General features: G+C 48.5%; 1 protein-coding gene across 3 annotated transcripts in view; it reads left to right on the forward strand.

Annotated features, from left to right (window-relative positions):
- FRMD4B (FERM domain containing 4B) overlaps positions 1–14,274 on the forward strand; it is a 304,300-nt gene that overhangs the window by 174,256 nt on the left and 115,770 nt on the right. The window lies entirely within an intron of this gene.

Below are 14,274 nucleotides of genomic sequence, written 5' to 3' on the forward strand. Positions count from 1 at the left end.
TTTACTTTTTCTTCCTCTGAAACCTGTCCTTGAAGCTGACACACCTGGTCATAGCTCCATCACCTGAGGGTCAACCATACCCAACAGCCACCACTCTAGAACATTTCTGTCATCACAGAGAGTGCTACTGGACACTGATGCAAAAGATTGATCCCTTAGCCCTGCCTCAGCCCTGTCTTGATTGGGAAAGTGGGCAGGTCATGAAATATCTCATGATCTATATATCAAGGAAAAATAATTCTGGTCACTTCCACTGTGGCATAAGATTCAGGTCTAGTTCCCCAACCAACTAACAAAATGTGCAGCCCCTATTTTATCGCCGAGAGCTTGACACGGTGTAGGTACTCAAAAAATACTTATTCATTGGAAAGCAAACAAAACAAAACAATGAATGAAGCCAACAAAATGGACAATGTTCACAATTTTATAGAAATTGGGTATTACATAATCAGAAGGAAGAAATTATAAAATAAAGTAACACCCAATTACAGAAAAAAAAAAGTCCTGGCTGTTTTCAATGCAATTTTATTAGTAACTTACCATTGTGTTTGCAGAGGAAGGAGACAGCATGGATTTCTGTAGGAACTAAGCAGAATGTCAGCTGGCTAACACAAAAAGAAGGGCATTATAATGGAACAGAGTAGAACATTCTACAAATATTCCCAGTTCTCAGGCACAATATTCATGGAAATCTGGGGGTGACAGGGTTCGTCTGACTCTGGCAGGTCCCCACCTATGTCCCTCACCCTCAGTCCTTGTCAGCACCACTTTTCTTGTTTAAATAAATCACTTCTCTGTGATAAAAGTCTTCCCTGTTTCAGTGCCTTAAACCCCCCAGGATTCTAAAAGGCTGGTAGTAGTTAGAATAATTGTTCCCGAGCCATAAAAACCAGGACTTTTATCTCCAGGGCTGTTATAAAGACTCCAATTTCTTAAAAATGCACTTCTTTTCATTGACCTCAGTAGAATATCAGGCTTCTGAGACTGGCAGGGGGAGCCCTCAAGGCCGCCAGGCTGTGCTGGGGTGAGGAGAGCTGCCTCTCTTCACAATTCCAGTGTCTGTCACGAAGCGTTCCCCATGAAATGCACAAGATGAAGCATTGTGTGCAGAGCTGGCTTGTATTTAAGATTTTGTTTCAGGTTTTATTAAACCTTACTTTTTGGTGAGTACTTTTGTAAGGACCCAGAGCTTGTCTAGGGCTGTAGAAAGCAGGAACTCCTGCATCTGGAGCCTTGGACCACAAGAAGTCACATCCTTTCTTTGGGTCTCAATGGCCTCATCTATAAAATGGGGATAGGACACTTTTGGCACGTTAGAACTTGTAAAGTTTAAAGGGAGAGAAAGGTGAAGCCACCCTGAAAGTTTAAAGCACTCCAGACAACCTGGGTGAGGTTACTGCCGACTGGGACATTCGGACCAAGTTTTTTCAGGGCCAGAGCTGCCAGCTATTTCTCTTCCATAGACTCAGGGGCAGAGCCGAACCTGCTCACCGCCTGCTCAGCACCTGCACGTGGCCCTGGAGAGCATCCACCCTGAAGGGGTCTGTAGCAATTGCTGGGTGTATATTAGTGAAAAGCATAATAATATTATTGAAAATTGCATATACTCTTATGTGACCCTCTCAGCCCTGGGAGGGGCTCCTATGATCATCCCTATCTTCCAATGAGGAAACCAAGGCTCAAGAGAAGTGAGGTCCCCTGCACAGGCCACACAGGCACTAAAGAGCAGAGCTGGGGTTCAAACCCAAGTCTGTCTGACTCCAGAGCCTATGCTCTTGACCCTCACACTTCGTAAAAAATACACTATATGTATTTTAAAAATTACTAATAGCTGCTTTTTATGGACTGCTTACAATGCACTAGACAAAATTATTCCCATTTTACAGCAGCTACCCAGAGAGGGTGAGTGGCCTGCCTGGAGTCTCCAGCAGAGACTTAGCTAGAGGCAGAGCTGGGATCAACATTATGCCCATCTGACTTCCGAGCGGCTGCTCCCAACCCTGCCCTGCACCAGTGGCCAAGTGGGCAGCTCCACCCTGCATTATCCTGCTGACTAAAGCAGGTGTGATGGAAAAAGCACTGGAAGTTTCGGGACTTAATGACTTCCCAGTGAGTGTGCAGAGTATACTATCCAGGCCACTCTTACCAGCAGCATCCATGCTGTTTAAATGACCCAGCCCATCACAGCCCTTCAGAAATGCTCCAGAACAGCAAGTCCAAGAAATAACGCTGAGGCAGGGTCACAGGGGGTAAATATTTGGTTCCCTGGATACGGCAAGTGTTGGATGAGATCTCTTGTCACAAGACTCATCCCTTCTAATGGAGGCAGAACGGAACTGAGCTTAGAACAGAGTGGAACAGAAGTGGGGAAAAACCTGCCAACAGAGCAAAATGACATGGGCTCAATTCTGCTGATGAATGAAAAAGCTGGAAGCAGCTCTCACTGATGCCTTCAGGTCCCAGTGGCCTCCCTTAGCAGGGGCAAGAGTTCAAAGGTGTGATAGATCCCAGAAGGACAGAAGCCGCACAGCTGGTTGGAATCTGGTAATTAAGAGGCAAAGAAGTCACTGAGTTTCCAATGAGATCTTAACAGTAGAAGTGGGTAGAAAACTCAGGAGTGGAGCGGGGGGTTCATTCATCCTCACATATTTATTGAGCCCTGCGATGGGCTAGGCACTTTCTTAGGAGACAGGAAAGCAGCGGTAAATGAAACTTACTTTCTGGTGGCAAAAGAGCAGGAGAAGCAAATGACACTGAGCATGAGGCGCAGTCCTGAGTCAGGAGAACCTCAGTGGTGAGCTTGCCCACTGGGAATTTTTTTTTTGAAGTATGATAATAAATTATGTAGTTATACATGAGTCTTCCACTGTGCAGGAGATCAGTGCCTCGGCCCTCAGCACTGCTGAAGGGTCACCTTTTATGCCTGGTATCATGAGCAGGGCCACTCGTTGGGAGAAATTATTAGTCCCTTTTTAGGGATATACAAATAAGTCCTAGGAAAGTTAAGTGTGCTGAGCTTTGAACACAGTTCTGCCTGAAATTGCAGTCTCTTTTCCTTCATGTCTGCCACATGGTCTCTCAATGGCCTCAACATCCTGACCTCATGCTTTCCCTTGCCCCACACCTCCCCCTCCCATTGAGCTTCTCCAGTGCCGCGCTCTCAGTGTTTAACAACCAGCTCTCTGGGAGAAAGGGAGCCGATTTGTAGCATTTGCCAATTTCCGTGGTGTAAACACTCCCACCTTGACCGTTTTCGTGTTACTGAGCTGGAAAGAGATGAGCACACCCTCGCTACCATACAAAGTCAGTAGACATAAATCACCTCCAGAGCAAAGATAACAGCGAAGTGCTGGGGGGGGGGAGGAGTGACGAGCTTTGAACACTTATTACCTTTGCTTTTAAAGTAATTTATTTCACTGTAAGTTCATACACTTTAATTTTCAATATTGGTTGTGCGTAACAACCAGCGTGAATATGGGGCGGTGGGCTCTCGAGGGCTCCACGTCACCACTTTCTCTTGAAGGATTCTTTGTCCCTCATTGTGTTCCCTGATGCTCCCCCAGAATGTTTTCAGGCTCCTGTTTTATATTTCTTTTGTCTCCCTGACCTGTCACCTTTCAGCTTTGTTTTAACCCTCTTACGCTGTGTTAGCTTCAAAAAAAGACTGAATCACAACATTTGAAAACACAGTGTGCATTAGATGACAACAATGTCTCTTCATTAAATATTAGAAGCATCTATGTTGAGAGGGAATGAGAGGGAATGATTAAGATTTTTTCTATATTGTCCCAAATAACTTTGACTTCTCCGTTTTGAAAGTTTGGTGATGCTGTTCTAAATCCCGTCCTCAAAGAGGAGAGTCCCACAGCCGAGCTGGGGCTCTGGACCTAATGCAACGGGTTTGTATTATTTATAAATTCCCTTGGGACTCACTTCAGCCTCCACCTATGTAAGGACCACAAAGAACAAAGAGACTTTGAAAAGCAGGAGTCAGAGACATTCTAACAGGACTGACGGAAAATCAAAACATGGAAACTCTGACAACGAGTATGTACTTAGAAATTAGAGTAAAGTTGGTTTGGGTTTTCTAATTAATTTTTGTTCGTTTTTAGGTTTCCAGGGTAATATGTGTGATTTGTTTGCTCTGTGGATGGCTTATATTCAGCCCAGAATCCCAAGTGAAAAGACAGCACCTAGAATATCAGTAACACAAGTACTGCAGTTTATTTTTAAAACCCCTTCATCCTGGCTGTGCTTGCCTTTACTTCTAAGTTTTTGAAAAACGCAGTACTTTTGCTCCTTCCTACAGGCTGTTTTTCACGGGAAAAGAGAAAACTGACAGTTGGCAAAGCAGAAAATTTCCAAACCACAGGGTGTCTGCTACTTGCATAATCACCCAGGCCAAAATTTCCATTTTCTACGAGGCACCCGGAGAACTTCATTTTTGGTCAACCTGAACTGCACACAAGAACTAGCCCCGACCCCACACCCCACACCCCACACCCCACACCCCACACCCCGCAGCCCGTGGCTGTGCTCTTGGCTTTTCTTGGTGACACTTTGTGATTTTCCCTGTTTACAGTGTCAGTGCCCTCCCGGGTTTTTTCTCTTTGACTCATTGATACTGTACCATGACATCTAAAAATACAGCCTAACAACTGGTTTTAAGTGAAGAGGATCTTGCTTCCGGGAAAGGAGCAGCAGAAATACCCAGCATGAATTTCTGAAAAGAAACATCTGACCGCCTCCCCTCAGCGCCTGGTCTAAGTCCCCAGCCGGACAAGCGCAGCCTCCTCGATGAGGACCTGAGACTCCCCCTTGCCATTTGGCGACTCTGCTGAACTTGGCTTTGCCCCTTATTAGCTGGGAACCTCGGGCAAGTTATTCTCAACCTCTTTGGGTCTCAGCTTCTTCGGTGTGAAATGAAGGGCAAAACGTTTACTTCGGGGTTGTGAGAGTGCCATGGCTAAAATGTGTCTCGCAGCACGTGACGCAGACGCAGCAGGCGGCACACGGGCATGTCCGCAGCCTGCTGGTGAGGACAGAAGCGGCCGGCCCCGCCGCCGTTGTGTACGGACCACAGAAAACAAAAGTCACACAAGGAGCAAGAGTTTGCAGGAGTTCCCAGCCTTGGGCACCTGGGCAGCTAAAAATGGGGATTTTGAGTAAGCCTGTTGATTTATCACTGAGAGATTAAAATGGGATTAACCCCCAGCTATTAGGTTGCCTGCTCTTTCCAGGGTTTAACTGGTGGATTGATTTTCAATTTGAATATGACAGTTTGACTTTTTTCCTGAGAAAAATAACCATTTATCCAACTCAAAATAACCACTTACTGTTAACATTATAGCAGCAGACAGCTGACAAATCGTTCCCACTGGGACGAGTCCTCTCTGCACCAGGGTAAAGCTGAGAGTGTGTGTCAGGCACTCAGCACAACGCCTGACACCCGAATTCTGCCCAATAATAGTGAATAACTGGTGACAGGATCACCATCTGTGCCTTTGGGGTAGGTTTTAGGAGACAAACAAAGCTAAATGAGATTGATTCGTATCATTCCCATTTCACAGAAGCAGAAGCTGAGTTCAGTGGCAGAGCTGGGACATAAACCAAGCCTCTTGAATCTAAATCCTGTGCCCTCCTCATGGACACCAGGCTGGTGTCCCCTGATAGCTTCATTTCCAGACTTTAAAAGGTTTGTTCTTTCTTTCTTCCTTTGAGACCTGGCCTTTCTTTCGCCAGCCTTAGGAGAGGTCAGGCTATAAGCTGATAAGGGGTTGTCGTTTAGGAGAACCCCCTCTCCAGGGAGCGGCCGCCAAAGCTGAGCACAGCTGCCTGCCAGGGAGCTGGAGCTGTGGGGGGTCCGTGGCAGCCCCGCTCCGCTGGGCCCCAGCCCCTGCGCAGGAAGGAGCCGCGGCTGAGGGCTGCTGTGCACAGCGGGGTCCTCCCGCTCCACGGGGAGTCACTTGGCAAGAGCAGGGCTTCAGGAGAAGTTCTCTCCACCAACCTCCTTATTTCTCATGTTTCCCGGGTAAGCAGTGAGTTTTGAAGTAAGTTTTGCACATGCTAAGAAATTAATTCTGCCCTGGCCGGTGTGACTCGGCTGGTTGGAGCGTGGTCCTGTGCACCAAGAGCTGAGGTTTGATTCCGGGTCAGGGCGCACACCTAGGCTGCGGGTCCAATCCTTGGTGGAGCCACATACGGGAGGCAACCTATCGATGTTTCTCTTTCACATCTATGTTTCTCTCACTAAATATCCTTCTCTCTGTCTCTCTTCCCCTCTCTCTAAAAAAATCAGTGAACACATATATCCTCAGGTGAGGATTTTAAAAAAATTAATTCCATTGCCAACTGAGCTATTTCAAGCCCTTACTGTTATCTGAAAATACCTTTTTAATTGTTAATAGTTTCCTTTCTTCTTTTTACCTCTAGAGCAGTTGTTCTGAACCAGGGATGGCTTTGTTCCCCAGGAGATACTTGGTGGCATCTGGAGACTTATTTAGTTGTCTCAGAGGCAGCAGGGTGGGGCGGGGTGTTACTGGCACCTATTGGACAAGGTCAGGGATGCTGCTACACACACTTCAACGTGCAGGAGCCTCCAGCCACAAATATCAGTAGTGCCAAAGTCAGAAACCTGCACACTAGGCCAAGCTGCAGAGACAGGGCCCTGTTGCTCTCATTTGCGGATGGATATTAGCACCCAGAGCAGAGCTTGCACTTAGGAATGCTCCGTAAACATTGGCTGAGTGAGTGAATGAGCACATGGCAGAGCTCTTCCATGCAGAAGTACCTGCACTGTGTGCTAGAGTACTTCTTAAGCCCGGAGTAATATGGAGTGCGGCCCAGGCGGACGCATAACTGGTCAGTATCGTCCTGTACCCAAAGTGCTCACATCCATGGGACAGGGCCAGCAACTCAACAGGTGGGATGAATTCCATCCTGATGCTCAAAGAAAATGAATAGTAAACAGACGCCATTTTCAGGAGGTGCCCCTGTGTCTTCAGTGCAGGGCCAGGAGAAGGCCGAGCAGGGCCAGGAGATGGCCGAGTATAGCTATTGCGGACGCCTGGCTTCTCCTCTTTCTTGCTTCCAGTTGAACCAGGCAGCTGTGGTTTGGGGAATCCAGCTCCTGCTTTTCCAGAACAGTTCTGTGCTTGGCAATCAAATACGTGAAGTCCCTCGGTGCGATTCAGTGTATAAGGCCCATCGGATGGGAACTGTAACAGAAGGAATACAGCTTAGCAGTAGAGAGCGTGGACCCTGGCATCGGGCTCGGGATCCGCCTCTTCCTGGCCCTGACCTTGTGGGGTGGGGCAGTCGTGAGCCTTCTCTGAGCCTCAATTCCCTCATCCACACAATGCTGCTAGTATTAGAATCTACCTCACAGGGTTGTTATGAGTGAATTTAAGTGGCCAGGCTCAAGGTCAACTGCCATTACTCATTAACATTTTTCCTGGGGCAGAGAGTTAATTTTGTCTTTGGTAAACTGAATTCTCCCCTTCTTTTTCATTTTTTTATAAATAAGATTTTTTTAAATTTTTTTAATTTTTTTAAAAATTTTTTTAGAGAGAGAGAGGAAAGGAGGGAGAGAGAGAGAGAGAAACATTGATGTGAGAGAGAAATAATCGGTTTGCCTCCCGCATGTACACTGACCGGGGATTGAACCTGCAGCCTGGGCATGTGCTCTGACTAGGAATCAAACCCATGACCTTTCAGTGCCTGGGACAGCGCTCAGCCAGCTGAGCTGCGCTGGCCAGGGCCCCCCTTCTTTGTCACTCCCATGTCTCCCCCCCCCCCGTTTCCTTTCTGCCCCTTCCCTCCCTTCCCCTCTCTGGTCTCGTTTCCTCCGCCATCTCCAGTGAACCTTCAGGAGATGTTCCAGAGCCTGGGGCCCTGCAGTCACAGCCACGGGACCCTCTCTGCAATTCAAAGCCCCCATAAAGTCTAAGTAGTAACCCGCCGTACCTCCTGGGCCGTCGGCAGCGTGAAGGGAGGTACTGTACGACTGAAGTGCTTAGTGCTCCTGGGGCATACAGCAAGCGCTTAATAGAAGCCAAGAGAATCATTTCTCGATACTGAGAAAGCAGCTCCCGGCCACTGCGCGTCGGAGGGAGGCGCCCTGAAGCCCTCGGGAAAATCCCAGCTGGCTCACTTGGGGACATCTGTGTCAGTCCAGGCGCTCTGCAGCGCGAGCTCCAACAGCTCAGACTCAGTCAACATCCAGAGAGGACACAAAGGGGCCTTGTTCAGCTGGGCTGACATCATTTGGGTGAAATATAAAGCTCCGTCCACTCAATAGATCCCAAAGTAAGAGCGCCCTAGATACCTGCCTCCGCCTCTCCCGTTCCCCGGAGGGCTCACCTGTGAGGAGCTTCACAGCCGCCTGTCTCTGGGGGGAGGTGGCTTTTATGTGCAGGTCTGCCCGGGCAAGGCTGGGGGGTGTTTGGGAACATCCTCGTGGGACATTATGCTCTGCAAATTTAAATCATTGTGAGTTTATTTCATTGTTCACCGTGTCCACGTCCTGAATCGTTAACTTTCCTTCACTCCCCAGATGTTTATTTAGCACATTCTCACCACGTGCCAGGCACCCCCTAGGCCCTGGGGACACAGTGGGGATCAGCCAAGGCCTCCCGTGAATCCACGCTCTGGTGGTGAAGGGCAGAGGAGCGTAAGCAAACACGTGGAAAGAAGAGCCGTGCTAGCTAGAAAGAAACGAGAGCGTGGCCAGGCTCCACTTCATTTGAGGACAGAGAGGCCTTTTGGAGATGGTGGCATTTGATGTAGGGTCTGAAAGCACCCAGTCACACAGTGATCTAGGGGAAGGGCAGTCCGGACAGAGGGAACAGCATACGCAAAGTCTTGAAGTAGGAGCAAGCTTTCATTTTGAGGCCAAAAAGGTGGCTGGTGTGTCGCAAGGCGGATGGGTTGGAAATAATCATAGAGGGTGGGGAACAGGTAACTTGGACATTGTCAGCCAGGCGAAGATTCGCCACTGCTACAGGAGAAGCCTTGGGCAGTTTTAAGCTGGGACGCAGAGGGATTGGTCTGTGTTTAGAGAGATCACTCGCATGGCCACACCGAGACTGGACCACCGTGGGACTCAGCTGGGAGCATGGAGCCCGGTAGATGGCTCCATCCGGGCAGAGGGTGACGGTGGGCTAGGCTCTGGGTGAAAAACCCCATGAAAAGTCCCTGGGAGCTGTTTTTGTGAGGCAGGCCCTCACAAAAGGGCCAGACTCGAGGCCTTGAGAGAAGTTTCCAGAGAAGGTCAAAAGGGAGTGGAGGGCGGGGACGCTTGCTGCTTCCTTAGCAAAGTTTCTGTGTCCCAAAGAACTACTGAAGCAAAAGCGAAGGTGCGGGAGTCTGGCCTTTTCCACAGCTGTCACTCCCTGCTCTTTCTACGCGGGCCCAGGCACTCCTAGGGCCCCACGCGGCCCACGCGTGCTGCCTTCAGGCTTCCCACCTCTCCCCTCTCTCCTCTCCTAAGTCAGCGGGCCGGGGGTTGGAGGAGGGGGTTAGTGACCCGGACTGAACCCCGCTATGGGCTACACGCACATCGGGGCGCTCCAGGAAGCCCGAGGCCTGGCCTGGGGCCGACTCTCACTTCCCTCCTGCTCTTCCTCATTTGACCGCTGACCAGATGGCCGGCCCCTCGCCAGCAGCAGCGCTACCCCGAGGCCCGCTGGCAGCTGGCCACACGCCCAGGGGGGTACCGACCCCACAAGCACAGTGAGCCCCAGCATTCCTGGGGTCAGTGGAGGGCCCGCGGGCAGGGCCTCGAGTCTGGGGGCGCTTGGGGAAACTTTCCAAAGAGATCGCTTTTCTGTGGTGATTCCACATGAGGCTTTGCAGCTTTTGGTTGTCACTGGGTAGGGGTCAAATCTGAAATTGTTCTATGGTCGCTGGGGGTTCAAAAGTGACTCTGGGTAACACGGTTTCACGCCCAGACAGAAGAAGCGTCCACGGGAAGAAGCGGGTGCGTGCTTGGAGCTCCTTACGGGAGCGCGGCGGCCTGGCATCCGCCCGGGAGGAGCAGGCTGAGCTGCTCACCCGGGACGCGGCTCTCCCGTCGGCTCTCCCGTCCGAAAGACGGCAGTTTGTAATGAGAAACGCTCGTCTACTGTCCTCCTGAGGGGAATTACAGAACTCCTGCTTTTGTAAAGAAAGCAAATGGTCGGGACAATCAAGTAGAACGTGCAGAGGAAAGGCAATATATCTCATCTCTTCCATGGGTGATAATTACATTGAAAAACGGGGTAGCAACAAACCCGGGCTCGGGAGCTAGCCTGCCGAGGCTGGAATCCCAACTCTGCCTCTTAACAGCTGTGTGGCCTTGAGCGAGTTACTTGGCGTCTCTGTGCCTCAGTTTCTTCAACTGTAAAATAAAGGTGATAGATATCTTTACCTCATAACATTAAATGAGTTACTACATATTAAATATATTGAATATGCTCCATAAGATTAGTTTCTGTTTTCATTATTTTTAAGTGATTCTGTATTTATGGGTATAGTCATTGTGAGCCATGAGTAGCTTCTTACAAATTAACTCCTTGTTGCTAAAATTGGAAGATAAAACATCAGTGGCACTTACTTTTTTAAATAAATAAGAAATGTTCTGTTTGGGGTTTTCTTTTTTGTAGTTACAGGGTTTTGTTTTTCTTTAATTTAAAAAAAATTCTCCTGCAGGGGAGAAGTGCATTTGATTAAGATGGTATTATTTCCTAGCTGAATGACCTGTGCACAACACTATGCTCTGGCCCCGAGGCCAGAGTCCGGAGTTTTAACCCTAGGTCCCCTCTTAACAAGCTGTGTGGTGGGCAGACCCATGCCTTAGTTTCCCCAGATCTCAAATCAGCGGCAGTCATTAGATGCCCTCAAGATTCTGTCCATTATAAATGCTACACTTCCAACTACTAGTAGTCAAAGCATTTTTCTCTGGAACTGAAATGACTTTTTATGCGTTTATGACACTTGGTTTGCCCTTTTCTACCCACTTATCTAGCCCATCAGAAAGGGTTGTATGGGGGGTGTCCCCCCCCCAATACTCTGTAGTGTGCTGAGCACCATGTGTACAGCAAGGTGCTGAAGAGCTTGGGCTTTGGGTTTGGGTCTAGTTCTGCCATTTGTGAATCTTGTTATTTATAATCTCTCCAGTCTCATTTACCTGTAATTTGGGCATGAAGACTATCTACCTCATGCAAGTAACATGAGGATTGACTATGTTAACACTGTTAAAGTGCTTAGTTCGATACCTGAAGCATAGTGTATGATTGCCTATTACTAAAATGCCTGGTTGTGCCAGGCACCCCGAAAGCTCCCAGAAGGCTCCTGGAAGGCACCCAGAAGGCACCCAGGAACCAGTGCCCCCCTCCATCAGTTCTGGAGAATATTCTTGCCCTGTGCTTGATAACTGACTTGTTAACTTTACCTCTCATTTATCTTCTTTAAAATGGGTTAGGAAATAGTCTTCCCATTAAAAAACTTGTGTTTTTTAAATGGGAGACTAGATAGATTAAGGGAAGATTTAGCTGTTTATTTGTTAATTTTCAGGCAAATAAGGACTATAATGAGAGTGGCCCTCAGAAGTGGTTGGTTTCACTCTCAGGGTGTCAGAGGGAAAGCGAACAGGACATGGCTACGAGGCTCAGAAAGGCTTCTCCGAGGTAGCACAGCTACGAAGAGACGAAATATGGTTTTGAGTCCGGATTTTGCCTGGCACCCCTGTGCAAGTCGCATCATTTCTCAGGCCTCCCTTCCCTCGTCGTTGCGATGAGATGCCCCCCCCCCCCCGGCTTCTGCAGAGGCTGAAATGCTGCATCTCGGCTTTTATTAAGTGGCATCTCCTGATTTCTTGTATTGTCAACTATAATTTACTTATGAGCATTGTCCCGATGAACAAAATACATCCAGCACCTTTCAACCTTCAGTTTAAGAAAGGGGCGAGGGCGGCCTCTCTGCGGCTGGCGATGATCAGGCCGGCCCTCTGGTGTCACAGCCTCTGTCCACAGGGCTTGGGGGCGCTGACAGTCGCAGGGGGCGTGGGGGGCGAGACGTGGTGCTTTTTCCCTCACCTGCGCCGCCTTCTCCAGCCTGTGCCTCTTACCACGTCACACAGCGAGGGGTCTGTTCAGAGCCCCTCCTCCCAAATGTCGGCCTTTCCCTTGGCCCTTGTATTGTCATTGGTGGCGGCCTCGGTGATTATGAGTGACAGCGTTACCATGTTAATGACATCGTTGGGGGGTCCGTCTTTGGGAACCTTTGCCTTGGGTTAGGTACAGATACCTGTGGTATCTCGTAAAGATGCTTTTAGTTAGAAGACGCAGAATCCAACTCAAGTTAGCTTGAGAGAGAGAAAAAAAGGGGGTTTATTGAAGGAATACAGGAGTGTTTCATGGAACCCAAGGACAAAAATTCACCTGGCCCCGTGGAAGGAACTAGAAGTGAGGAGAAGACGTTAGGACGCAGACAGCGGCCCTCCCCAGCCGTCCTCCCGGCCCCGTGACTCTCCTGCCTCTGAGGAGCTGCAGGTCTCCTTTCTTTCCCCCCCCACGGCAGACAGTGTCCGCCTCCCAGCACCACACTGTCACCTCCTCGGCCTCACTCCAGAGTCCCCGCCCTGGGGTTCGTTGGCTCAGCTTGGGTCGGGTGTGCGCCCCTGGTCCAATCAGCCGCGGTCAAGGCAGCAGGACCGAGTTGTACAAATACGGCCGCCAGTGCCCCTGTTTGTGCTCAGAAGGGCAGACACCCCAAAAAATTTAGTTTAATTTTCAAGGATGAAATTAAATGTTGACAAAAAAAGCATTTAGTCCGAGGGAGGTCCAAAGCAAATTGGAAAGGAGAAAAGATGCTTTTTTTAAAATCAGGGAAAAAATTTGTTTGCATTATGCAGCAACAGAGTAGCGTGAAGTATTTTGAGCTTGGACGTTTTCCTTAATGGATTCACGCTGTGAGTTGGTCCTTTGAGTATTATTTTATTATATCTTTCCATAGGCCATGTATTTGGTTTCCTTAGGTGGTTTTACAAAAGAAATAAAATGATTTGAACTGACACATTTATTTACTTCCTCCCATACGAAAATAGAAAAAAAGGTAGCTTTAATTTAAATCTTGACTTGACTTTTCTCTCGTCTGGGTAACTTTGAATAAGTTACCTTACGCTCAGTTTCCGTGTCTGTAAAATGCAGAAGTTGCCACCGCATAGACTTTTATGGAGCTTTAATGAGATAACTCACATGAAGTGCACAGCTTAGTGCCTGGAACGAAGATTTGTTCCCTTTCCCCTTGCCACCCAGGCGTGTATTTGGCCTTAGCTTTGCAGAGTTCAGGGCTTACTCGTGGCCGGGCGGTACGGTCACCCCTAGCACCCCTTCAGTTGTCCCTGCGGGCCACATCTCCAGGGTGCCACAGGCTGCAACTGAGCTGGCTTGTAGACTTGTAGAGCAGAGCTGAGTCAAAAGCGTAAGTGCAGTCATGGGGTCACTGGCATTGTTCACATTGGAATCAGGTGGCTTATCCCCTCGGAGCCTCAGTTTCCTCCTGTGTGGAGCTAGAGGTACTAACCCCAACCCCAGAGGTCGCTGTGCTGGCAGCTCGGAGAGGATACAAGTACAGCCGCAGAGAGATGCTAAGGACACGGCGCTCGGTCGTGGTTTCTTTTTAAATTAGGTTCCTACGTATCTGAGCCTCCAGGTCTTACAGTTTCATACCACACCTGAGAGACAAATGTTGCCCCTGCTTTTCAAAAGTGACCCAGCAATGACACATCTGTGGGCAAAGCGGGGTGCACAGAGCTCATTGTGATGTTCTTGTAATAACAAAAGACTGAAAACAATCTAAGTGTTTCTCAGCAGGAGTCTCCTTAAATTACTGTATGTCCACTATAGTTGATACTATAGAACCTTTAAAAAGAATGAGGTTCGTCTATATGTGTTGGCATTGGAAAGATCTCAAGAAACAACATAGTTCTACTTGAGTTGAAAATGAGAAAAATCACACACCCCACAGCACCGTACACATACAGAGTCATGTATATATATACGTACCAAATTTCTGGGTAGTTACACACACGTAAGCACAAACATTAAGAGTAGTTGCTTCATTTTCAGAACAACATGCCAATGTAACCATATTCAAGTAAAACGTTTAATATGAATGTTTTAAACAATATGCACTGCATGTGTCTGACAGTCCATATAAAGGTGGCCTGTGAGGACCCTCCAGTTGCCAGGGCTGGGGTTTCAGCAGGTCAGAAGACTGGAGCATGGGCTGGTC

This window comes from Miniopterus schreibersii (genome assembly GCF_964146895.1).
Source record: "Miniopterus schreibersii genome assembly, chromosome: 15".
NCBI lineage: Eukaryota > Metazoa > Chordata > Mammalia > Chiroptera > Miniopteridae > Miniopterus > Miniopterus schreibersii.